Consider the following 25,143-nt stretch of genomic DNA (forward strand, 5'->3'; position numbering starts at 1 on the left):
GCTAATAGTAATAGGAAACTTAGAGAATAAATTGAATAAAGTTGCTACAGATTATCAGGATATGGTGTATATATAAATGATGGATTCTTCACATGTTTTCTTAAAGGAGGAGTGTAGATAGATCTAATCAGAGTGAATGGGGCTAAACGATCTACAACACATATAACAGTTATTTTAAAAATATATTTGCAGTATTGGAAGGTTTAAGTAGCCATAAGCATAGCAGTAATACTACCCCATGCAGTAAGTGCACACTAACCCACCAGTGATGTTTCATTAAAGGCCTACTTAAAAATACTAACAGCAGGCCATATGCACAAGAAAATATTGTCAGAACAAGCCTGACCATAACACCCTCAACAAAATTCATACATTTACTGTACAATTATTAATGATATATCCATAACCCAGGAAGGTGGTAATTTACCTCCGTGAGAATAAAGTGTTATCTCATTGCAATTAATTAACATTCATGAAAGAGCCCCTCATTGAAAAAATGCTGATGGGTTAATGTGTGCTAAATGCATGGTGACGTTTCTTTAGGACATTTGGAATGTATTTGCTGAAATGAAGTTTACACAATAACTGTCAGCATGTAATTAATGCATAACTGGCAACACTGTGCAATGTATTCTAGAACTATTCAAATAGTTCTGGTCCAACATTAACAATTTGCACAACCAACTGTCCACTTTTCGGGCTGGATTTTCCTTCACTAAACTACCTGAAATCGGGTGGCATAGTGACAGAAAATGGGGCGGGGAGGCCTACTGCTAGCTCCCCATCCCTGCCAGCTCCACCAGGAATCTCCCCCCTCCCAGCAGGGAAGTCAACTGTTTTCTCTTCGCCTACCCTGCCACATTTAAATGACAGCAAGGTGGTGGGGCCAGGGAACTGACCGATTTCTCTGCCTATCATTTCAACTGACCACTAGGACATCCCAGGGCAGCAGTGGAAATTCTGCTATTGACTATGTTGCAGGGAGACAGTCTAGCATTGAGACCTCAGGGTAAATTTTAACCTCCAAGAAGGGGTGGGCTGGGGTGTAAAAATTCTGAGTTTTCAGAGCGGAACCGCATTCCGGCTCCCTCGTTTGACCCAGATGCGTTTGGATGCGCGCACGCTTCTGAAACCCAGAAGTCTCGCCGGCACTTAAAGCCGGCGGGACGATATTTAACGGGCCAATTGAGGTACTTAAAGTGCTTAAACCTGTCAACTTTTTTGTGTACTGACCTACACAAGCCATTTTAATTGCTCCTAAACATGTCTCCCGTGGACTCTGAAACAGAGGCGAGTTGCAGCCAGCCCTCATTTGGACCTTTAAGCCAATGATTGACACGTGAAGAAAAGGTGAGTTTTTGCAGCAGGGCAATCAGTTCTCTCAGACAAAACTTTGGCTGGGAATTCTTTGCGTTTAGATTGAGATTTCTCAGTTCTCACTCAGAATTCTTGTGCTCACACATATTCACCTACATTTTGGACCCCCTCAAACTGACATCAGGATGGGGAGTGCAATGGATTTATTCAACAATACATCTGAGGAGGAGGCAAATCACTATCCGCGGCAGGCACGGCGTGCAGTTCTGGGAGTTGCGGGTGCACAAGACAGAGGTGCACCACAAGGACCTGCAGAAGAGCAGAGAGGGGGACAAAAGAGGGGCCGAGGTCGCAGGAGGCACTACCCACGTGAGAGGGTCTACTCACAGAGGTTGAGCTTCCTGGACCTTTCTGAGGAGCAGTGCCTACGCAGGCTCAGATTGAGTCGCCAGGTGGTTGCAGACATCTGTACGCTCCTTCATGCAGAGCTGCTCCCGACTGGGCCTGTTGGCCATGCATTGCCCGTCGCAGTTAAAGTCAACGCTACCCTCAATTTCTTCGCCTCCGGATCCTTTCAGGGTGCCACCGGGGACATCACCAGGATCTGTCCGACGTCTGCACATAAGTGTATAAAAAAAATGACAGATGGCTTATTTGCCAGGTCATCCGATTACATCAACCTCCCCTGCGACGACATCAGCTAGACTGAGAAGCAGTGGGTTTCCATTTTCTGATTGGCTTCCCACAGGTGCAAGGTGCCATTTTTTGCACACGTAGCAATCTGAGGACCTGTACATGAGCCAGGTCAGTAGCAACTCAAGAGAAGAGTCACTGAACTGGGTTGCTGGCCTCGTCCATTGTTATTCCATGTCTTTAAATTCCTCCTTTCTCCCTCAACATTCATGGTTGCAATGGCCCTTTAAATACTCCAGCTCCCAGCACGTCATTCGGGTGCACAGTACACCTGCTGCGCAGCTCGGAGATGCAAAACCCAGAAGTCACTTTAAGGGCCTTAAGTTGAGTCACAATCACGCGAGACAATACACGCAAAATTTTTCCAGGTTTCCCACATGTGTATTGACACGCCCGCTGAGATCCCGCCGGTATGTTAAAATTTACCCCCTCATTTCTTCAGCCCCCTTACCTGCGGCTGGAGGGCCTACAGCTCAATAAGAGTCTGTATTTTGCATTTTAAAAAAATCTTCGGGGCACTTCTGCCTTCTTTAACTGATCCTCCTCCTTGTCCTCCTTGGCGTGCTGTAGCAGGTGTCCTGGCTATCAGCTGCGGGTTCCCTCTGTATGACTGGTAGCCCATATTGTTTCTGTGGGTCAGGGTCACAGCTGGGGGAACCAGGCAGAAGTCCTGCCACGACCCATCTCTGGGGGAAAGTCTAGCTCTCAGTTTTAAAAACATTGGAAATGGGTCTACGTGGTGAGATGCTTTGTACTTTGATCTCCAATACCTGGGTATCAAATAGCCCATTGAGGATGAACTTTTCCACCAGGCCTAAGGGCCCTACATTAAATCAATTTAGCAGTCTCAATCCTGTTCCTGGTAAATGTAGCTCCCAGTATAAAGTGTCAATCTCCAATCAGATAGGCCATAAAGATGGCTGCTGTGGGAACTGGGAATGTGACACTGGTGCAGCAGGCTCTTGTGAAACTAGAGTTAAGGTAAGTTATTGGAAAAAAGTAGAGGGAGTTTTACTGTACCATGCAATAGAGTTGGGAGTCAAAAGATTACATTGAATACAGAAACATAACATTGAGTACAGAACTAAAATACTGAAACATAACACTGCATTCAGAAATAAGATACCAAAATAGAGAAATAATATGCTAGGTACAGAAATATGGAAGGGTAGGCACAAATACATAAAATGTATAATAAATAAAAATGTACATATAATAAAAATGTATCTCTTATGGTATGTTCCTGGTTATATTCTGGGCATCATTTTTTATTTCAATCTTTTGCATTAAAGGGAGACAAAAGTATTAGTACAATATATACACATAGAGTAACTTTTGCTGGAAGAAAAGTTCAAATTATACTTTTTTTGCTGGAATTTGACTTTTGGGGGAGGAAACCTTTCATTAAGCTTTAAAAGCTGACTTCTAAAATCCCAGCAGGAACTTGGTTGGTGGCAAATGAAAGTGTAATGTACGCTAAGTGTTTTACAGTGAGGGAATGAGTTGATCATTTCCAGAAATCTAGTTTGCTTTGCAGTAAGTTTAATTCTGCCATTTGGCGAGCATGTTTCCCCATCATGCATTAACATCAGGGAAAGCACATTCATGTCATTTGCATGTGAATTTTCAGTTCTGAACAGCTGTACTGTTACTGAGAAGGCCTACAGCTGATATACATAGAGACAGAGCTTGCTTTTATATCGTGCCTTTCACGACCTCAGGATGTCCCAAAGCACTTCATAGTCAATTCAATACTTTTGTATTTTAGTTGCTATTGCAATGTAGGAAATGCGGCAGCCAATTTGTGCACAGCAAGGTCCCACAAACAGCAATATGATAATGACCAAATAACCTGTTCTTTAATGATGTTGGTTGAGGGATAAATATTAACCAGGACACCAGAGATAACGCCCCTGCTCTTCTTTGAATAGTGCCATGGGATCATAGGAACATAAGAACAGGAGTAGGCCATTCAGGATCTTTCACATCCACCTGAGAAGGCACACAGGGCCTCGGTTTAATGTCTCAGCCAAAAGATGTGCAGCCAACAGGAATCTTAAGTTACTGAGAAATCATTGCACCACTCCTGTCCAATTAGCACTGACTTCAGCATTGAAAACCACAATCTGAAAGTATAGGAAAGTGTCTGACATGTTGACTCTCACCAGTGTCTCCTGTAATTGAGAAAAACAATATATAGTTGTTTCTTTGCTTATCTTGAATGGAGTAACAGTAGGGTGCAGCCAGAGGCAATTGCAGTGCGATAAAATTCTCATGAAATTAACCCCAATGAATGCCAGGAGCACAGAAAAACCTTGAATTTTTCCGCCGGGGTGTTGTCAGGTAAGCTTAGAGGCTTCCTATGGTTTAATGCATGATCCAGCAACCCTTGTTCACTGAGTAATGTAGGCGTAATTAGGCGATGGTGCAGTGTGTGTGCACCCACACACTCTGAGACCGTGCCTTGCCGTATTAGCCTAATGGACCTGAGCAGCAATTTCAATCGAGTTCAGCGATTTAAAATGTTGGTATTTTTTTTCCTTGAGGCTTCACACAAAACGCGCAAGAGCCTCATTGAATCTCATAATTGTAGTCAACCATATACTAATCGGTCCCATATTGAAATCAGCAATCACCTATTCACTCTTTCAGCACTGCTATCCTATTTTAAACAGGCACTGCTGGGAGTTCCTGACTGCCTCACAGCATTCTGTTTTCAAACAAACTGAATCACTGCACATCATTCTCTTTCTAAAGCCTGGCTCTCTGTGTTTTATATCTGGCTTCTCACAGCCAAAATAGAGGAAGTTTGCCAGATCTCCTGCCAAGTGCCTGGGGCTAGTGGATTCCCGACACAATGATTATGAGGTGTTTCGCAATTTCCAGGACCATTTTATGAGGAAACAATACCAAAGCTGGATCATTAGCATTTAAACTACCTAACATATTTTCATGAATACACTATGCTTTTAAACCTAATATTTAAAGTAACTTTTTTTATTTCTAATCCTTTCTGTAGAAAAATGGTCAATAGCTCCTATAATGTGACATTTAGGATCGTCTTTTTGGGGATCTTTGAGGAAATATGCCTTTGCTATTTAGGCTTCATGATGGAGGCAGTCACAGAGTTATGCTGTCTTTTCAAGCATGACCTCCAGATAAGTTCGAGCATGAAGACAGCTCTGTAAAAGTTACCACAGCCATTAAATTTTGATAAAACAGGAGCCTTCTGAACCACCACTAGCAATATTTGCCACATCAGTCAGTCATCAGTACACCAATGCCTAAAACAAATAACAGAAGCCTTGGTTGTCAGTAGAAACACTTTCATTGAGAAAAGAAGGCGCAGCACTTTTACCAGGGGGCAGGATTTCCAAAAGTGTAAGGCCGCATTGACGAACTGAAAATATCAGCATTCTATTTTTCCCATATTTACAGTTGGCAGTGAAATATTTAATTGATATTAATCCCAAGCAGTCACCATGGAATAATTCCTTTATTCTATTGGGTTTCTGTTGCCACTTTGGTGCAATGATATAATAATTACAGTTGAAAGGGTGGTGCATAGGAAAGAAGGCCACTGCCTCAATAACAATGCATGCAAGTGAAAAGGTCATTGCCCACCATTTTCAGGGCGTTAGCGCCTCGTTTCCGCCAGGCGGAATGGCTGAATATTAGCCCACAGTGTTTTCACTGTAAGGTTTTTGAGGAAAAAAGTACAGACTGCAAACCCATTGAAATGAATGAGACTCCCTTCTCAAAGAAAATCTGAATAATTGGCTTTAAAACTAAATAAGACTTGATAGGTGTTATAAAGTTCATGTGCTTTTTTGTGAAACTAGTTTTTAAGGGCACTGTTGCTGGAGGCTTTGCCTTGCCTGCCAACCATCCATATCAGAAGGTCGGCATGCACTGTCCAAAGTCTTCCAACCACTAATTTCAACTGTCACAAAATCATGAGCAGTGAACGTCTAAATCTCTGACATTCGTTGCCAGTGAAGACTTGCAAAATGATCTCTTTTGTCTTTTATTCCATCTCAACCTGGAGAAAAGGTTAAGCTGAATCAAAAGATGAACTCTTTACATATAATTTAACTTCAACCCACACCCCCAACATATCGTTGTTTTACAACAGCTAGTTTCTAATTCCATAGCTACAGTCCACATTGTGGAAGGGAGTCAGCATTCAGATAAAGCAAAATAAATGAGCCACATTAACATGAAACTATTTTAAATAGGTTAGATTTCTGTTATCTGTCTCTCTATTTAGCTTGTTATTATACTAATAGTCATTTGTATGTAGGGCTGTTTTTCATTCCTTTTTTGGATCATTGTGAGATTATCTAGCTGACCATTTACAGTTGGGGTGAAATTGTGCTGTGCAACATTATCATGTAAACAATTAGTAGGTTAAATGAAGCTCTCTTTGTCAGCCATTTTAATGGAGATGATAACTTGTGAAACGGACATATGTCTCTCTCAAAACTGCACATGAAGAAATTTCACATGAATATGTCTGATGTATCCTTTAGGTATTGTGCCTGTAAGGAATGGGAAAGTGCCAATAAGTCAAAGTGTCTGATGTCTCCAATAGGTATCATTATCAGATATTTCCTGAGGGGTTCTCCTGATCAGCCGCTGAATGGGGGGGGGGGGGGGGGGGTGGTCATGAGTTCAGCACTGATTAATGTCATTTGCTGCCTGTGATATAGGGTTTGTTTTGTCATTGGTGTTTTTTCTTTCCAGTTAATTCCAGGTGAGAAAGAAAGAAAGACTTGCATTTATTTAGCGCCTTTCACGACCTCAGGATGTCCCAAAGTGCTGTACAGCAAATTAAGTACTTTTGAAGTGTCGACACTGTTGTAATATAGGAAACGCAGCAGCCAATTTGTGCACAGCAAGGATCCACAAACATCAATGAGATAATGCCCAGATAATCTGCTCTTAGTGATGTTAGTTGAGGGATAAATATTGGCCAGGACACCGCGGAGAACTCCCCCTGCTCTTCTTTGAAATAATGCCATGGGATCTTTTACGTCCGTCTGGGAGAGCAGGCGGTGCCTCGGTTTAATGTCTCATCCGAAAGATGGCATCTCCAACAGTGCAGTACTCCCTCAGTACTGCAGTGGAGTGTCAGCCTAGATTTTGTGCTTAAATCTCTGGAGTGGGACTTCTGACCTGAGGCGAGTGTGCTACCACTGAATGACTGCTCTGGCATCCCTATCATAGTGTATGTCTCAGGTGTCTGCTGTCTTTGTCAGATGAGCAGGTTCAAATATCCTGTTTCTATTGATAGCGCTGTTGAGAAAGTAGATTAAATATGACATGTACCAATGGATAGAATTGTTTGCACTTTTGTGACTCTCAGACTACTTCACTATAATGTCAATTGGTATCAGAACAAAATTGGTACCAAAGCATAATTACATAGGTCAATTGTGATGCCAAACATCAGTTAAAAATTCTCATTATTGTAAGACCATTTGTCCACTCTGCTCCTTTTAGCTGGATGTTCTTCCTGGAGTGACTCATGCTGATATGGACCTTAATTCCAATTGTCACATTTTTGTCGCATTTTTGCATCAACTTTTCCATGATAAATTTCTGTGTTCACATTTATAATGGAGACTGTCTCTATAAACTTGTCATGCTGTAATTACAACCTCCCGCGGGTAGTATGATGCATTGCCTCAGTTTTGTGTCTTCCATCTCCTCAGCCTGTACTGCAGAGAAACTCCAGTGCTCCAACCAACTCTACTTCTCTTCCCAAATTGCCATATGTCTTGCTATTTAACTATAATTAATAATATAACATCAAAGTATTAGATAAAAATAGGGTCAATATGTATGAGTTTAAAATGGGGACTGGACCAATTATCCTCAGCCTTCTAATCATGCTTCACCAGAGGACTACACTGGTCTTGACTGCCCGTGTGCAAAATCACAGGAAATCGATTAGTATATCCAAATATATAATAAACTATTCTCTTTCTGCTCACTCATGAAGCTGAAATGATGAACCATGTGAAAAACTAGCAGTATTCTGATCTTCTATAATTCAAACCACATTTATGCAAACCCAGAAATTAGATCTTTATGTATCAACACAGTGAAAAGCTATCGGCAAACATAAACCTATAGCCTATGGCCAGAGTTTAATTGCTTCAGTTCTTCTGTTGCTGGTTGCTGATGTTAATACAATGTGAGGGCTCGGTACATTCTGAAATTTTTTAACAGATTATTTTGTGGTGTACTGTAACAAGTAACAGTTTTTTTTGCGATTTTTTATTTTTAGTATCTGTTAGATTTAGAAATTATTCCTCTGTAATTCCTTTGTAATCAATCTGTTGCTTATCATATACATCAACATTTTACCAGTTTGGCCTTTGAACTTAAAATCTTCATCCTTATGTGCAAATCCCTCCTTGGCCTTGTCCCTCCCTATCTCTGTAACCTCCTCCAGCCCTATAACCCTCCGAGATCTCTGAGCTGCTCCAATTCTGACCTCTTGAATTAGTTTTAGATCAAAAGTTTCCTTTTACACCTTTTAACTGCAGTTTCCGTGGATCTTTGGCCAGAGTTACAGAGGTTAATCAGGAGATCCCCTCAGAAGTTCGCCCCCATAGTATTTACACGTACCTGAGAATCTGACTCGAATAAAGTACACATTTTTAATCAATAAACTGTTAATTTCTTTCCTTCTAATATTCTTTAATACCTACAACAAAACTAAAATAAAATTAATCTTACTGCAGGAAGATTAGTTGAGTTCAAAGCTCTTAATGTTCAAGGTTCTGGTCTCTGACCCGAGTAAAGGTGCTGTCTAATACCATCAGCAGCTTATCCATGAAGAACAAAATCTGCTTCAGTCATGTATTTCTAACAACCTCAAGTTTAAACAGTGCTTTCTCGGAGTTTAATTTCAATAAACTAGAGCCAAAAGCCAATAAAATATAACTTTATTTGCATATTAAACTATGCGGCCGTCAGCAAATTTTGTTCTTGCACAGTTATTGTAAGGACTTCACATAAGTTTCCTGACACACTATAATAAAACGTACCAGCCCGCTGGGTAATTGCACAACTCCAGATGACAGACATGATAGATGAGGGTACTTCAGGGCCACCTGTGGTGAGAACAGAGCTTTCTGCTACCTGGGTATAATGAATCTTGGCTTTTGCTTCCACAGTGATTGGAGGTGAAGAGTCCAGTGAGTGGCTATTTTACTTATTTTAAGATATGGTGCCGATGCTTCACTGACTGAACTCATTATCCGTACAACTCCAGACTCAAATTTACATACAGAAACCTATCCTCTGAGACACTTTTATCTTAAGTACTACAAATTGGAATTGGTTAAAGGAAATCCTCTAATTGCACCCACTGATAATTTACAGTGAAATGATCTTTACATTGGAGCTGGAGCAATAACTTAAGGCCTTTGGTCGTCAAACACTTGTTCTCTAAAACTAAGTAGCGATTCTTGAAAATTATCTTTAATGTTAAAGCAAATGGATTTAGCAAAGCAATTTACGCAATATATGTGGTACCGAAGGCTAGATGTGAAACTTAGACATCTTGCGGTCCAGGTGGTTTAGCATTAGAATGCACTGCTGCCCAGAAAGGCAGTGTGTAGCTGAACCATCTAGAAATGGAAGGGTCCCTGTTTTAATTCCTAGTCCCTTCTGTTAGCTGATCTCATCTGAGGCAAGCATGGAAGAGCTTCAGCATTCCTGGGCTATGGAAGGGGACAAAAATTAGACAGGCTGCCTGTTGGAGGTTTGTGTGTGTGGGGGTGTTGGATAAGGACAGGATGGGCTTGGCTGTGATGCCTTCCATTGTCAAATAACTTGCAAGCATTTTCACTGAGGTTTACAGATGAAAAATGGCCAGTGGGCCCATTTTTCTCTAAGTTCAAAAGTTAGACAGAGGGTACAAGTGCAAGGCAAGAGAGTCAGATTATGGCCTCAGTTCTGATATTTGCTGTGTAGCTGATGAAAATTCATTGGAAACCTTAAGAACTGATGCCTCTACATCACACCACACAGATATATCTTGAAATATTGCATTTTTTTAAAAGTCTTTTGATATCTGATTTACATTTTTTTTGGATAACCCAGTTGAAAACTATTTGGCCCAAAAGAAGCAATCATAAGGGACTGGGGAACAGAGGTTTGTTGAATGCCTTCAATGCACCTCCTACCACTCAGTGGTATGAACTGGACATGGGAGGAGTGTCCAGCTTCATCAGAAAAGCTGATACAATTGTTACATTAGGTCCATCAGAGTACCAGGTAGGCAGTGGTGTGCTGGTTCTATTCCAGGCCCACTGGGAAGGTCTGGAAAATCCAAGGTCTAAACTAAACAATGGGCACAACTAGGCCAAAGTAGGGGAGTCAGATCATGACCTCAGTTCTGATGTTTGCTGTGCAGCTGATGAAGATTCATTGAAAACCTTAAGAACTCGTGCCTCTGCATCACATCACACAGATATATCTTGAAGTATTTACATTATGGTGGTAAAACGTAACAAGGCGAATCACATAGTCATGTCACCTTTGTAGCCATAATCGCATTGGGTCTATCGGGTGAACATGCTGAAACCTTATCTTGTCTGTGGCAAAATGGTACAGTGCATCATCACCACCCTTGGAGAAAGGTTAGGACAGTGCCATTGTTGATCTTTTAGCAGAGAGTAAGGAGAGCTCCTTGATGGAGGAAATTACTTTAGAACACTTAGATTGCCCCCACATTGTAAAAGCAGGGTACAGAACTACTTCCGCATTTTCAGTCACCATTTTCAAGTATAAGGGAGTATTACGAGTCTAATACGTCAAGGTGCTTATCTCTTTCTACATAGTTTAAAGGAAAACATAAGTAAGGAAGTTCTGTCTGGATTACATCAAACGCTTAACATTTCACAAGTTTGTGCATATTCTGTGTTTCTCATGAAGAAGATCTTTGCAATCCGAGTGATGTCTGTTTTGCCTCTTTGCCTGACCTAAAATCTAATTTACTTTAAGTGTACGAGCCCAGTTGCATTCTAGTTTCCTCCACCCTCAGGGTTGCATGACTTTACAATCATGTCAATTTGGGTGAAAACTGCATCGAGCACAGTCCAGTGGTTGGTGGATGCTGCCCTGATAGGAGGACAGATTAGGCCTGATGTGCATCGATGACATTGCTATCTTTAGTCAGACTTGGGATGAACACTTCACCAATATTACAGACATACTGACCATGGGTGACGAAGGAAAGGCTGATAATGAAAATAAGAAAATGTAGCTTCATTATAACTCAAGTGCTGTGACTTGGTTCCTGTGTCAGTTTTTGGCAGGGAGGGGAGGAATACAGGAACCCAATCAGGCCAAAAAGGTGTTGCAACGGGCAGATCTGAAGACAAAAAATCAGGCCTGAGTGTTTCTTGTGTTGGCTGGCGATTATCCAAAACTATAGTTACTTAGCACCATTACCTGATTTTATTTAAAATGTGAAGGCAAACCAAGCGAGCTGATCACAAGCTTGTGAGCACAAATCTAAAAAGCTGAATGAGACTCTAGGAGTAGATTTTACAAGTTGTTACCTGTCACCAACATATTTTTCAGACCCGATGTTAGCTCGACCTTATCATACCTCAGGCACGAGACAGAGGTATTGGAGCCATGAGTCAGATGCATTAGGTAAGAGAGTACCTGCATGCTCAGCGATTAGAAAATGATGTGTTAGCGTAATAATATCCCGCACGCTCGATTTTACATTGTGTGATTTGGAATCACATAATGAGGGCACACGCAGCCTCATTTAATATGTAAATCCAGTATTCAATTTTAAGATGGGAGTCTTAAAATTGAATACTGGTGGGGACGGTAGCATAGTGGTTATGTTACTGGACTAGTAATCCAGAGGCCTGGACTAAAATCCAGAGTCATGAGTTCAAATCCTGCCACGGCAGCTGGCGAATTTAAATTCAATTAATTAATTAAATAAAAATCTGGAATTAAAATACTAGTATCAGTAATGATGGCCATGAAACTACCGGATTATCGTAAAAACCCATCTGGTTCACTAATGTCCTTTAGGGAAGGAAACCTGCCGTCCTTACCCGGTCTGGCCTATATGTGACTCCAGACCCACAGCAATGTGGTTGATTCTTAATTGCCCTCTGAAATGGCCTAGCAAGCCACTCAGTTGTAAAATCTCGCTACGAAAAGTCACAATAAGAACAAAACCGGACGGACCACCCGGCATCGGACCACTAGGCACCGGACACGACAACGGCAAAACACCAAGCCCAGTCGACCCTGCAAGGTCCTCCTTACTAACATCTGGGGACTTGTGCCAAAATTGGGAGAGCTGTCCCACAGACTAGTCAAGCAACAGCCTGACATAGCCATACTTACAGAATCATATCTTTCAGCCAAAGTCCCAGACTCTTCCATCACCATCCCTGGGTATGTCCTGTCCCACCAGCAGGACAGACCCACCAGAGGTGGCGGTACAGTGATATACAGTCAGGAGGGAGTGGCCCTGGGAGTACTCAACATTGACTCAGGACCCCATGAAATCTCATGGCATCAGGTCAAACATGGGCAAGGAAACCTCCTGCTGATTACCACCTACCGTCCTCCCTCAGCTGATGAATCAGTCCTCCTCCATGTTGAGTACCACTTGGAGGAAGCACTGAGGGTAGCAAGGGCACAAAATGTACTCTGGGTGGGGGACTTCAATGTCCATCACCAAGAGTGGCTCGGTAGCACCACTACTGACCGAGCTGGCCGAGTCCTGAAGGACATAGCTGCTAGACTGGGCCTGCGGCAGGTGGTGAGCGAACCAACACGAGGGAAAAACTTACTTGACCTCGTCCTCACCAATCTACCTGTCGCAAATGCATCTGTCCATGACAGTATTGGTAGGAGTGACCACCGCACAGTCCTCGTGGAGATGAAGTCCCGTCTTCACACTGAGGACACCATCCAACGTGTTGTGTGGCACTACCACCGTGCTAAATGGGATAGATTCAGAACAGATCTAGCAGCTCAAAACTGGGCATCCATGAGGCGCTGTGGGCCATCAGCAGCAGCAGAATTGTATTCCAGCACAATCTGTAACCTCATGGCCCGGCATATTCCTCACTCTACCATTACCAACAAGCCAGGGGATCAACCCTGGTTCAATGAGGAGTGTAGAAGAGCATGCCAGGAGCAGCACCAGGCGTACCTAAAAATGAGGTGTCAACCTGGTGAAGCTACAACTCAGGACTACATGCATGCTAAACAGCGGAAGCAACATGCTATAGAGAGAGCTAAGCGATTCCACAACCAACGGATCAGATCAAAGCTCTGAAGTCCTGCCACATCCAGTCGTTAATGGTGGTGGACAATTAAACAACTAACGGGAGGAGGAGGCTCTGCAAACATCCCCATCCTCAATGATGGCGGAGTCCAGCACGTGAGTGCAAAAGACAAGGCTGAAGCGTTTGCAACCATCTTCAGCCAGAAGTGCGGAGTGGATGATCCATCTCAGCCTCCTCCCGATATCCCCACCATCACGGAAGCCAGTCTTCGGCCAATTCGATTCAGTCCACGTGATATCAAGAAACGGCTGAGTGCACTGGATACAGCAAAGGCTATGGGCCCCGACAACATCCTAGCTGTAGTGCTGAAGACTTGTGCTCCAGAACTAGCTGCGCCTCTAGCCAAGCTGTTCCAGTACAGCGACAACACTGGCATCTACCCGACAATGTGGAAAATTGCCCAGGTATGTCCTGTCCACAAAAAGCAGGACAAATCCAATCCGGCCAACTACCGCCCCATCAGTCTACTCTCAATCATCAGCAAAGTGATGGAAGGTGTCATGGAAGGTGTCGTCGACAGTGCTATCAAGCGGCACTTACTCACCAATAACCTGCTCACCGATGCTCAGTTTGGGTTCCGCCAGGACCACTCGGCTCCAGACCTCATTACAGCCTTGGTCCAAACATGGACAAAAGAGCTGAATTACAGAGGTGAGGTGAGAGTGACTGCCCTTGACATCAAGGCAGCATTTGACCGAGTGTGGCACCAAGGAGCCCTAGTAAAATTGAAGTCAATGGGAATCAGGGGAAAAACTCTCCAGTGGCTGGAGTCATACCTAGCACAAAGGAAGATGGTAGTGGTTGTTGGAGGCCAATCATCTCAGCCCCAGGACATTGCTACAGGATTTCCTCAGGGCAGTGTCCTAGGCCCAACCATCTTCAGCTGCTTCATCAATGACCTTCCCTCCATCATAAGGTCAGAAATGGGGATGTTCGCTGATGACTGCACAGTGTTCAGTTCCATTCGCAACCCCTCAGATAATGAAGCAGTCCGAGCCCGCATGCAGCAAGACCTGGACAACATCCAGGCTTGGGCTCACAAGTGGCAAGTAACATTCGCACCAGATAAGTGCCAGGCAATGACCATCTCCAACAAGAGAGAGTCTAACCACCTCCCCCTGACATTCAACAGCATTACCATCGCCGAATCCCCCACCATCAACATCCTGGGGGTCACCATTGACCAGAAACTGAACTGGACCAGCCATATAAATACTGTGGCTACGAGAGCAGGTCAGAGGCTGGGTATTCTGCGGCGAGCGACTCACCTCCTGACTCCCCAAAGCCTTTCCACCATCTACAAGGCACAAGTCAGGAGTGTGATGGAATACTCCCCACTTGCCTGGATGAGTGCAGCTCCAACAATACTCAAGAAGCTCGACACCATCCAAGATGAAGCAGCCCGCTTGATTGGCACCCCATCCACCACCCTGAACATTCACTCCCTTCACCACCGGCGCACCGTGGCTGCAGTGTGCACTATCCACAGGATGCACTGCAGCAACTCGCCAAGGCTTCTTCGACAGCACCTCCCAAACCCGCGACCTCTACCACCTAGAAGGACAAGAGCAGCAGGCGCATGGGAACAACACCACCTGCACGTTCCCCTCCAAGTCACATACCATCCCGACTTGGAAATATATCGCCGTTCCTTCATTGTCGCTGGGTCAAAATCCTGGAACTCCCTTCCTAACAGCACTGTGGGAGAACCGTCACCACACGGACTGCAGCGGTTCAAGAAGGCGGCTCACCACCACCTTCTCAAGGGCAATTAGGGATGGGCAATAAATGCCGGCCTCGCCAGCGACGTCCACATCCCATGAACGAATAAAAAAAAAGAGCTTGGGTGAGGCTTCTCCCACAGTGTGAGCCATGAAAACTGGTTGCACCAGATTGTTTGGGAGCTTGACTGCTCAATTAGGCCTTTTATAGGAAAGAAGTACATTTTTATTTTATTTATTTCTCATTTTGTTTTTATTTCTGGCTGCTTTTTGCTCAGAGCGGAAGTTGATTTTTCCAGGTGGTCCCCTGATATTGCATTTTTGTTTTTTTTCCCTGCCAAGACATTTCTTCAATATTTTTTGGTTCCTGTTGGTTTCAGCATTGCACCTCCGAGATACCAAACATGTTGCTTAATTGGGATGAGGAAGAGGAGTTCATGAGTCAAAAAACAATGCAGCTGTAAACGGCCTCTGTGCTGAACGGCTCTGACTGCACCCATGGGAGTTGTGCTTGGAGACATCTGAGGAGACCTGTCCTTACTCCCTTCACCTCACTTCACAGTATCGGCTGCCGCAGAGCTGTGCTATCTGCTGCACAGTGAAGAGCGCACATCTATATCAGGGACATCAGTGCACCTGCACAATGAGCATGTGCAGCTCTGAAGTCTGGGATAATATGGGTATTTAAAAAATGTAACCATGTTTGTATGGAACAAAGTATTCTCTGACAGTTCTTTAGTTTGATTCAGTTCAACAAGTGACAAGAATGTGTGGTTGTTACAATAGAGTATCACACTACAGGTGTGTAATATGGTCATCTGACAACAGGCAGTTTGAAAATCAAAATGCTGACAGGTCAAGGTTCAAAACACTTTGTAGTGGAGCAACATTTTAATATAATAAGCTGACCTTGCCTAATGACACTTTGGGGTAGATTTTGACTTTGTGCAATAGTGTAAAACAGTTGATATCAAGTCGACAGCCTGTTTTGCATCTCTCCCGATTTTTATTTCCAGTCGCTGTTGCAATGTAGACAAATACGGCCGCCAATTTGTGCACAGCAAGGTCCTACAGACAGTAATGAGATAAATGACCACTTAATCGGGTAGACCTTGACTTTGTGCATTGGTGTAAAATCATGATACCCCTTTCAGTTCTCACCAGTGATACATCAGCAGCATTCATGAGGAACCTCTGCAGAAGTGGGAGGGAGTAATGTGAACAAAATAGAAGAGGGGGATGGACGCACGGAAAATCTGGCAAAGTGGACAAGGCTTCCGTGGCCTGGGAATATGGTGAAATAAAAAGGCAGGTGACACCAGGGGTGCAGACCACCCTGCTATCCATGTATAGATAGGTGATCCCCATCCCCAGCACTGCCTTTTTCTTCCACCATACTCCCAGCCCAACTGGAGCCTTCTCTGCTTTGCCAGATTTCCCATGCTTCCCTTCCCTCTGCTATTCTGCTGTAATCATTCACACATCCTCTGGGTCTTGGTTACATCTTATATTTCTGTAATTTCTCTCATTATTTTGTCACACCGTTATCAATTCTGTCATTTAATCATCTCCTGTCCTCCATCTAATCAAAGGCCATTTAATTTTTTTCCCCGTTCCTTTTTCCCTGGCTCTGTTCCTCTGCCTATTAAAATGGACGTTGTTCTCTGAGAGGTCTTTAAAAAATTCACTTTGGTCTATGTTGTAGTTAGTGTATGGATTGCTAATTAATGTTGCTGGCTACATTACAAATTGCCTTTGATACTGTTAGATTGAACAGTTTGTGGCTTATAATGTGATCCTGGCTGGCAGCCTGCATTCAAATGAGCTGTACTCCTGTCATTATACAAGGTCAGCTTATTATATTAAAATATTGCTCCAGCACATAGTGTGTGACAGGCTCGGCATGCGCCAAGCTTGCGAGTGCCTAAAGAGAAGGGTCCTTGTAAGGGAAAAGGCAGCATGTTGGAGAAAAATTGGCCTTTTGAGGCCTAATGGTGAAAGAGAAAGTATGCTGGGTAGCAAGGTCAGGGCCATCCCGAAAAGAAAACAGAGAGTCTCACCTTTAGCACCTATTCTTAATGAATGCTGAGTGACTGACGCACTGCATTACATAGCTTAGGCCTCCCTAAGATACAATCTGTGCCCAATAGCAGCCTTGCAAACAGTTTATGCGCTGGGTCTGAATTCTGCCAAAGCTTCGAACCCACAATGGAAGAAGGTGACAGAGCACATTAGGCCATTGGGAGGCTTCAGGCCTTCATGCCCAATGGTACTTCAGCACAATGGATGTCAGCCATCGCATTATTAGACCCCGAATGTTAAATATTCATCGGAGTTCACTGTCAATTCAACTTGTCAAACTGCAACCTTACCATATTCTCTGTTGATGTCTGAGCTTTTTAATTTTTTCTCAGGCGCGTCATCCGGTATTCTGATAGTGTTGGTTTTTTAGCATCGTCAATTAACTGCTTGAAGTAGAGAAACGTTTGATCTCAAACTGGCTGAGCAAAGGTCCTCTGTGAATTATGTTTTTGGACTGGTGGTGTTGTCAAGCTTGGCTGGGAAGGCAACTTCAAAGCAAAATATGATATATAAGCTAAAAGTTTTCACTGCGAGAGACAGCTTCCACTGACTCCAAATGAAAGACCAGTTCAATCCAGGTATTGAGCAGGAGACAGAAGATTTTTGAAAAAGCAGTTTGAAAACAGAAAGCTAATCCTTTATTACACATTATTCACTACTTGCATATGTGTAGCTATATTTTCTTATACTTTATGGAATTTTCCTAATATCTCTATTTCCGTATAATATGATTTATGTGTAAATGAATTTAATTGGTGATTTTAGCCTGTGCCAGTCAGGTCCTGAGCGGGATATTTCAGGGTTATTATCAGTGGGGTAATTCCTGCAAACATGATTAAGGTGGGTGGGACTGGGAAATTCAGCAGTACATGATCTTGATCAGTCCACAGTGGAATCCAACCACCTGCAATTTTCTATTTGAGCTTAACATGCACATAGATTGCGTTTTCATTATTTTGTGCAAGAGCTTCATTTTAATGTATGAAAACAAGAGCGCTCATTGCAAAACCATCTACCCAAAGATATAGTTGAAATCCTACATAAATTCCAATCTGTAATGGGTAGACAATCTAAGACTTAGATATGTGTCTCGCACACTTGCATAATATTAACTGAACACTAGATGGCCTCCTGATGGGAGTAAGCACTTTGTAGCAATTGCACTACTCTTGTAATCCTTTGAAGGGAGTGTTCCAGAAAAGTGATGTCAAATGTACGGCCAGACTTCTCCTCAGAGGCAGACTGGCGATTGGAAATTTCCCGAGTGGCCTGGTAACCTTGACAGCCGACTCAGCTGAATTTGGAGTACTCTAACTTTCTAAAGCCAGTCTTTCCTGTGGCTCTCAAGCATGTTCCTGGCCCCTCGCCTCCCTCCCATGCTTCTTGCCGCATGCTGCTGTGATCTTTACATCCCCCCTCCCCCGCTCGTGCTCTCAGATGCTCCAATCACAGTTATCATTTCTCCCGCTCTCTCCAGCTGCTTGCTTTTCTTTGGTTGGGTTTGAGTGCTTAGCTCACGCCCGTTCCTTGCGGTCTGACCGGAGCTTTTCTTCCTGCACAGCCACTATCACACTCCGGAGTCCAGCCTCGTGCTCCACTGCTCTGCAGTTAATACTGTTTTAAGTTTCTATCTGATAACATTTGACAGGATGGAAAACATGGATTCCACCACTTGAGGCCAGATGATGTGCTGCCTGACAGGCTGAAGTTGAAGGGTTCTCTCTACCCAGGGTCTGAGAAGTCCGAGAAGAAGAGGAAGAAAGCATGGGGTGGATAATGGAAATCGAAAACCAGAGGATGCTGGCCGGGGAGATGTCCAGATTCCCCCGCACTAAAAGGAGCAAAATCAAAAGCTGGAGAAAGAAAGAGTTCAAAAACTCATTGAGTGAAATGGACTCAGATGAGGAGGTGGGAAAAGCAAACTTGCTCTCTGAGACCAAACCCAGGGAACACTTACACTGAGAACTCTAAAATGGAAATCAGAGTGCCTCAGTATGGGAAATAGTCACGGTGGCTAAACCAGCTTTAGTGAAGGCAAACGTGGATAATGGGTGAAGATATCTTGGTGGAATCAGATGCCGACATGTGAGGCCTGGTGTCATGTTATTGTCAGAAGCCCTTTGTAGTCAGGCGGATTATTGAATGTAACCAGCACAATGCCTGGATCCACCTGACTTGTGCCAAAATCCGAACGTCTAATGTGCCTGATGTCTTTTTCTGTGAGAAATGAAGAAATGTGAAAGAAGTGAGTAAATCGGGCTCAGGCCAGAAGAAGGTTCCTTGAATGAACAATTCATGAGCCTGTTCTGTGACTCATCTATATGAGGTAAGAAACATGAAATGAGAAAAAGGGCAGAGGGTCAGCCAAAGAAACCTTGAAAAAAACCCAAAAGGGAGTTACTTTATTTGAACAGTACGGAGTAAAGCATACAGATTTCCATGGGAAGGAAAGATTCCTCTTCTCCCCTGGTCTTACAGTTTAATTCCACACTGTGGAGGACCCAGAGATAATGCTTACAAGATATGTGCAGCAAAGAGTGTTATGTGCTAATAATCACTAAGACAGCCAGTTGTGGTTGTATTACAGATTAGGAGTACAAGAAATCAAAGAAGACAGGTGCATTCCTGACCAGAATAGAAGGTGGCTCAGCCTCAGGCCCATTCTGACTTTGTGTCCTTTCTATTAGGCCTCATCCTTTCATACTCAACACAGTTTATGAATAGATAGAAGCAGACTGTTTAAAGTGGTTGAGGGGTCAAGAGCAAGGGGCCATAGATACAAGATTAAATGTAAGTGATTTAGAACAGGGAGCAAGAGAAAGTTCCTTACACAGTGAGTTTTGCGGCAGTGGAATTTACATCCAGGATTAATGCCTAAGGCACAAAATTCTGCAGTGACAAGTGGTCCTCATGACTTTACCCAAGACAAGCCTCAGTCCTGTCAAGGTGGTTGGAATTCAAAAGTAAGGAAGTAATGCTTCAGTTGTTAAGAGCCTTGGTCAGACCCCATCTGGAGTACTGCGTTCAGTATTGGGCACCAAACCGCAGGAAGGATATACTGGCCTTGGAGGGTGCACTGTGCAGATTCACCAGAATGATACCAGGGCTTAAAAGGTTAAATTATGAAAACAGGTTATATAAACTTGGCTCACATACCCTTGAATTTCGAAGGTTGATCTAATCAAGGTGTTTAAAATGATAAAGGGATTTGACAGGGTAGATACAGAGAAACTATCTCCTCTGGTGGAGGAATCCAGACCAAGAAGGCATAACCTTAAAATTAGAGAGAGGCCATTCAGGTGTAAAATTAGGAAGCACTTTTTCACTCAAAGAGTAATGGAAATATGGAGTTTGCTCCCCTGAAAGGCTGTGGATGCTGGGTCAATTGAAATTTTCAAAACTGAGATCGATAGATTTTTGTTAGGTAAGGGTATCAAGGGATATGGAGAAAAAGCAGGTAAATGGAGTTGAGGTACAGATCAGCCATGATCTAATAGAATGGCGGAACAGGCTCGGGGGATTGAATGGCCAATTCCTCCTGTTCCTATGTTTCTATAAATGTTGATGCAAGGATTCAAGCTAAGAGGTGCAAGGTATCAGGGAACAGAAATATCAGTGAATAAAATCTAAATGTAAGTAACAATATGGTTTATCCTTATCTATTTCTACTTTAATATCTTTTGCTGACTGGCCCGCACCAAGTGCCTGGATATCGGATCAGGCCCACTACATAGGATTAGTTCTAGAGAGTCTGGACAATAAAGCTGATGGTTATTACCGCCAATTTGAGTGTTTAATTGGACAAAACAGTTTGAAGCATTTTAAGACATTTTAGTGACATCATAAGGTACTACAAAATTATCTCTCTTTCTCAACCATATCCCTCAGGTTAAAATACCCCCAACTATACTGTCAGGGTGCCATGCTCCCTACTATTCATCCAGGGATCGGGAGCCTGGGCCATAGTTAGCTCACTAAAGATTTGACATCCGACATTATCCAATCTGGACTAAATCCCTTTTCATTGATACCAGCCTTAGTTACTGTGCATCTGGTCACAGATGGCAGCTACTTGCTCACCAACTAATAGGATGGTGAGACAGTAATGGTTGGATAGAGAAAATGGTTTTCTGTTCAACATAACTCTTCCCTAAGGTTTGAATAGACTGTAGGAACCAAAACAGTTTATTATTCCAAGCACAGGGCCCAGCAGGAAATCCACAATTGTTACCTGCAGGCAATCTACTAACTGCACAATAGTATGGATGGTTTAACAAGATATCAATACAAGTTGCTTCTTCCGCATTCGTACGAGTAGAGAAAGACCACTGAAGAATCTGAAATTGGTATTGTCAAAATGCCGCTGGAACCTTGCTTTCATATGATACTACTAATCTCCCAAAAAAGACTTGACTCTGTGTCCCACATTTCCATAGTAACTGTTAGCCTAGCTATGGGTAGGATTTTTACAAAAGACTCTCCTTTCTCCCCAGACCATCTCAGTGAGACATCAACTACCACCTACTGATGTATGCAAAAAGACCAGCCTTCAGTAAAGTTTCAGTGCTAACTATCACACTCACAAGGTAATTAAACAACATCATTCCCAGGAGACAGCAGTGATAGACATCATACAACTAGAGGTTCTTGTTCAGATTCACGTTTGCAAATTATAAGATTAAAAAGTCATTTCAGAGCCTTTACAGCTTACTTGCACAAAATAAAGATTAATGTTGCCTTCTCCGTATTATAGCTTATTTTACTTTCCTTTTTTGAATTAGCAGTTGTATTCCTTTTGCTTTCTAATAGGTCCTCATCCTAGATACTAGAACCTAGAGATTACTGTTGGCATTATTAATGGATCGATGTTTAACTAGCAAAGTTAACAGCTTAATGCTTAGCTTGCTCATACTTCATTGTCCACTATATTAATGCGGGTATTAACCCTTTGATTTTAACTGAGTTTACGCCTCTATTAAAATAGCAGACAGAGGGGTGTCATATTAATGCTTGTTTGCTGATATCACCAACAGTAATTTCTAAGCTTAGGTGTTTATTAACTTGCTGCTCAGTTTTTTGTTGTTATAATAGAAAAAAAGAACTTGCATTCATGTTGTGCTGTATCAGGACGTCCCAAAGCACTTTACAGCCAATGGATTACTTTTGAAGTTGTGATGTAGAGAATGTAAATAGGCAATGTGCACACCCATCTGTTTCAGGCGGGAAGCTGTTCAAATATGCAAATTGAGGTTCTACGCCTTTGTCGGACCCCAAATACAATTTTGAAGTATAAATGAGTAGAGCCTGCGGCTAGGAGCTAGTTATGAATAGTGAATAATACCAACCTCACAAGGTTGACGCAGTATGATCATGGTGAGCGCTGTGTGCCCGTTGCTGTGTGGTCTTGCAGCTTTAGCACCCATATTGGGAAATCTTTTCCCTTTGGTGAATTTAAATTACTACCCATCTGGCCTGATGGACAATATCAGTATTATAATCAGACAATGTTAAAACAAATTCGTGCACAAAACACTCACAAACTGTAGGAATGTCTAACAAAAAGCAGAATGAGAATGACCTGAGACACAGCTAATTTCTCAGAAAGGTATTTCCTAGATTTTGAGCATAGTTTGCAACTTCAACCTAGAATAAAATGGAGCAAGAAAACAATCATATCTGGCACAATCACTTAAGCCTTATCAATACAGCCAGCATGACAAAGGACACTAATATATGCTTGTCTGTAACAACTGAAGTTAATTTTGCAACACACTGGGGGCTCAGGCAAAGGTCAGATTTATTTTCAAATCAGACCTTCAGGTACATGCGTGGGAAGTATGTATATGGCACACCAATGGGGCTATTCACAATTCTAAATCCCCAGCTCTCCTTATTTCACCTGCACGGTTTAGTCTGCCTTATAGCAGTGATAATGAGTGCACCAATTAAGGGAAAGGTCAGCATGTTAATGAAGCGGCAGATTTGTTAAAACTCTCTTTAGGCAGAGTTCTATCTTCACTAATTGCAGCTGTGCTAATGCTAGTAATAATTTTAAGAACCATTTGTATAAAATTCCTGTGACTGGTATTTTAACGGAGCTCTTAACTCATTTATTTTATAATGGTTAATGCCTCTGTTAAATTAGAGGACAAAGGGATTTAATACAAATGCGTTAAGTGATTGTATGGTAATATCAGACAATTTAATTTTCACGCAATAGTTTTTACTGTTGTTGCAACTGTAAAATGGGAGAATGACAATACCCTGATTTCTTAAATGTTCCTTTATGGGGTTATTCCTAAAAAGATTAGGATATAATAGCACAACATTCAGTCTATTAGGGAATAGACTCAAAATGATAAGGGATGAAGCACAGCAAAGTAAGACAGACTTAACCATCTAACAAAGTCCAGCATTTCATTGTTTCTGCATTGTATTCTCACATTTGTCACACCTTCCAACTCACCCTCATTTCTGGACAATAACTGCAGTTTCGAAGTGAATCTTCATCTAATAAAAATTTCTTCAGGTTGGAAGATCTACAGCTGAAAGGCAGGCTGATAATAACCTTTCTGCAGTAATCAATGGCCGCTCTCAGTGGAACGCAATTTGTTTTCACGCTGCAGATCAAATGATACAAATTAATTTCTTCCAGGAACCTGATATGGGAGGAATACTCTGCAGAAGTTGTTTGGACTAGGAGTTTTCCTTTAATGAAGTAGTTATTGGTGTCTTTTTGCTGTTACTCTGGAGCAGAGACATGGGGCTGAATTTTAAAAGCAAAGTCCGGGTGCATTGGGGGCGAGGGTGGCCAAAAAAAACATGTTATTTTGAAGCGGGCAGAAATCCCAGCTCCAACACTCTGAAGAACGTGCACAACCCAGAGTCATCTGGGTGTGTGCGCTATTCCCGAACCCGGAGGTCCTGCCGGCAAATAAAGCCGACGGGATGATATTTAAACCAACAATTCAAGTACTTCTTCATCTCTGGATCATTCTAGGGTGCCACGGGTGACGTCGCCGGGGACTCTCAGTCGTCTGCACACAAGTACATAAGGCAGGTCACCAACGGTTTGTTTCGCAGGGCATCACAATACAGCAACTTCCCCATGGACGACCTCAGCCAGACGGAGAGGGCAGTGGCATACCACTCTGTGGCTGGCTTCTCACGTGTACAGGGTGCAATCGATTGCATACACGTAGCAATCAGAGCACCTCCACACGAGCCAGGACTGTTCATCAACAGAAAGGGATATAACTCCATCAAGGCTCAGCTGATTTGTGACCACCGCAAAAGATTTCTTCACGTGTGTGCGAGATTTCCTGGCAGCTGCCATGATTCATTCATTCTGAGGGAATCCAACATCCTGGGCCTTTTCCATGCACTGAACACCCTTAAGGGATGGCTCCTCGGGGATAATGGATACCCCCTGCACACGTGGCTCATGACACCTCTGAGGAACCCCAAGAGCGAGCAACAGCGTTGATACAATGAGAGCCACATCGCCACCAGGTCTAAAATTGAACATGCACTGGGCTGCTGAAGATGCAATTTTGGTGCCTTGATTGTTCTGGGGGAGCGCTTCAATACGCACCAGCAAGATTGGATCGCATTATTAGTTGTGTGTTGTGTCCTGCGCAACAGAGAGGGGTACCAGTTGAGGAGGCCCCATCCTCCCATCCACATCTGCCATCCACATTGAGGAGGAGGAGCAGGAGCAGGAGGAGGAGGAGGACTAACCCATGGGCAGAGTAGCGGCTCACCTGGCTGCTCGTAAGGCCAGGGAGTCACTCATGTGAACGGTTCTCATAAGATCAGAAAGTGAGAATAGTCCAGTCCTCACACCCACCTGGAAAGAGCAGCGCCAACACCTGCCGCCCCCCGCAAAAAACAGTCCTGCAACTACACATACACCCACTGTAAAGTGACCCACTCGGTGGCATCAAGTGTCGCTGTTCATGGTGAAGCACATGAAA

General features: G+C 43.1%; 1 pseudogene; it reads left to right on the plus strand.

Moving 5' to 3' along the window:
• The first annotated feature begins 2,926 nt into the window (after positions 1–2,926).
• Positions 2,927–19,451, plus strand: LOC137335351 (PHD finger protein 23B-like; annotated as a pseudogene).
• The last annotated feature ends 5,692 nt before the right edge of the window (positions 19,452–25,143 follow it).

This window comes from Heptranchias perlo, chromosome 19 (genome assembly GCF_035084215.1).
Source record: "Heptranchias perlo isolate sHepPer1 chromosome 19, sHepPer1.hap1, whole genome shotgun sequence".
NCBI classification, from domain to species: Eukaryota; Metazoa; Chordata; class Chondrichthyes; order Hexanchiformes; family Hexanchidae; genus Heptranchias; species Heptranchias perlo.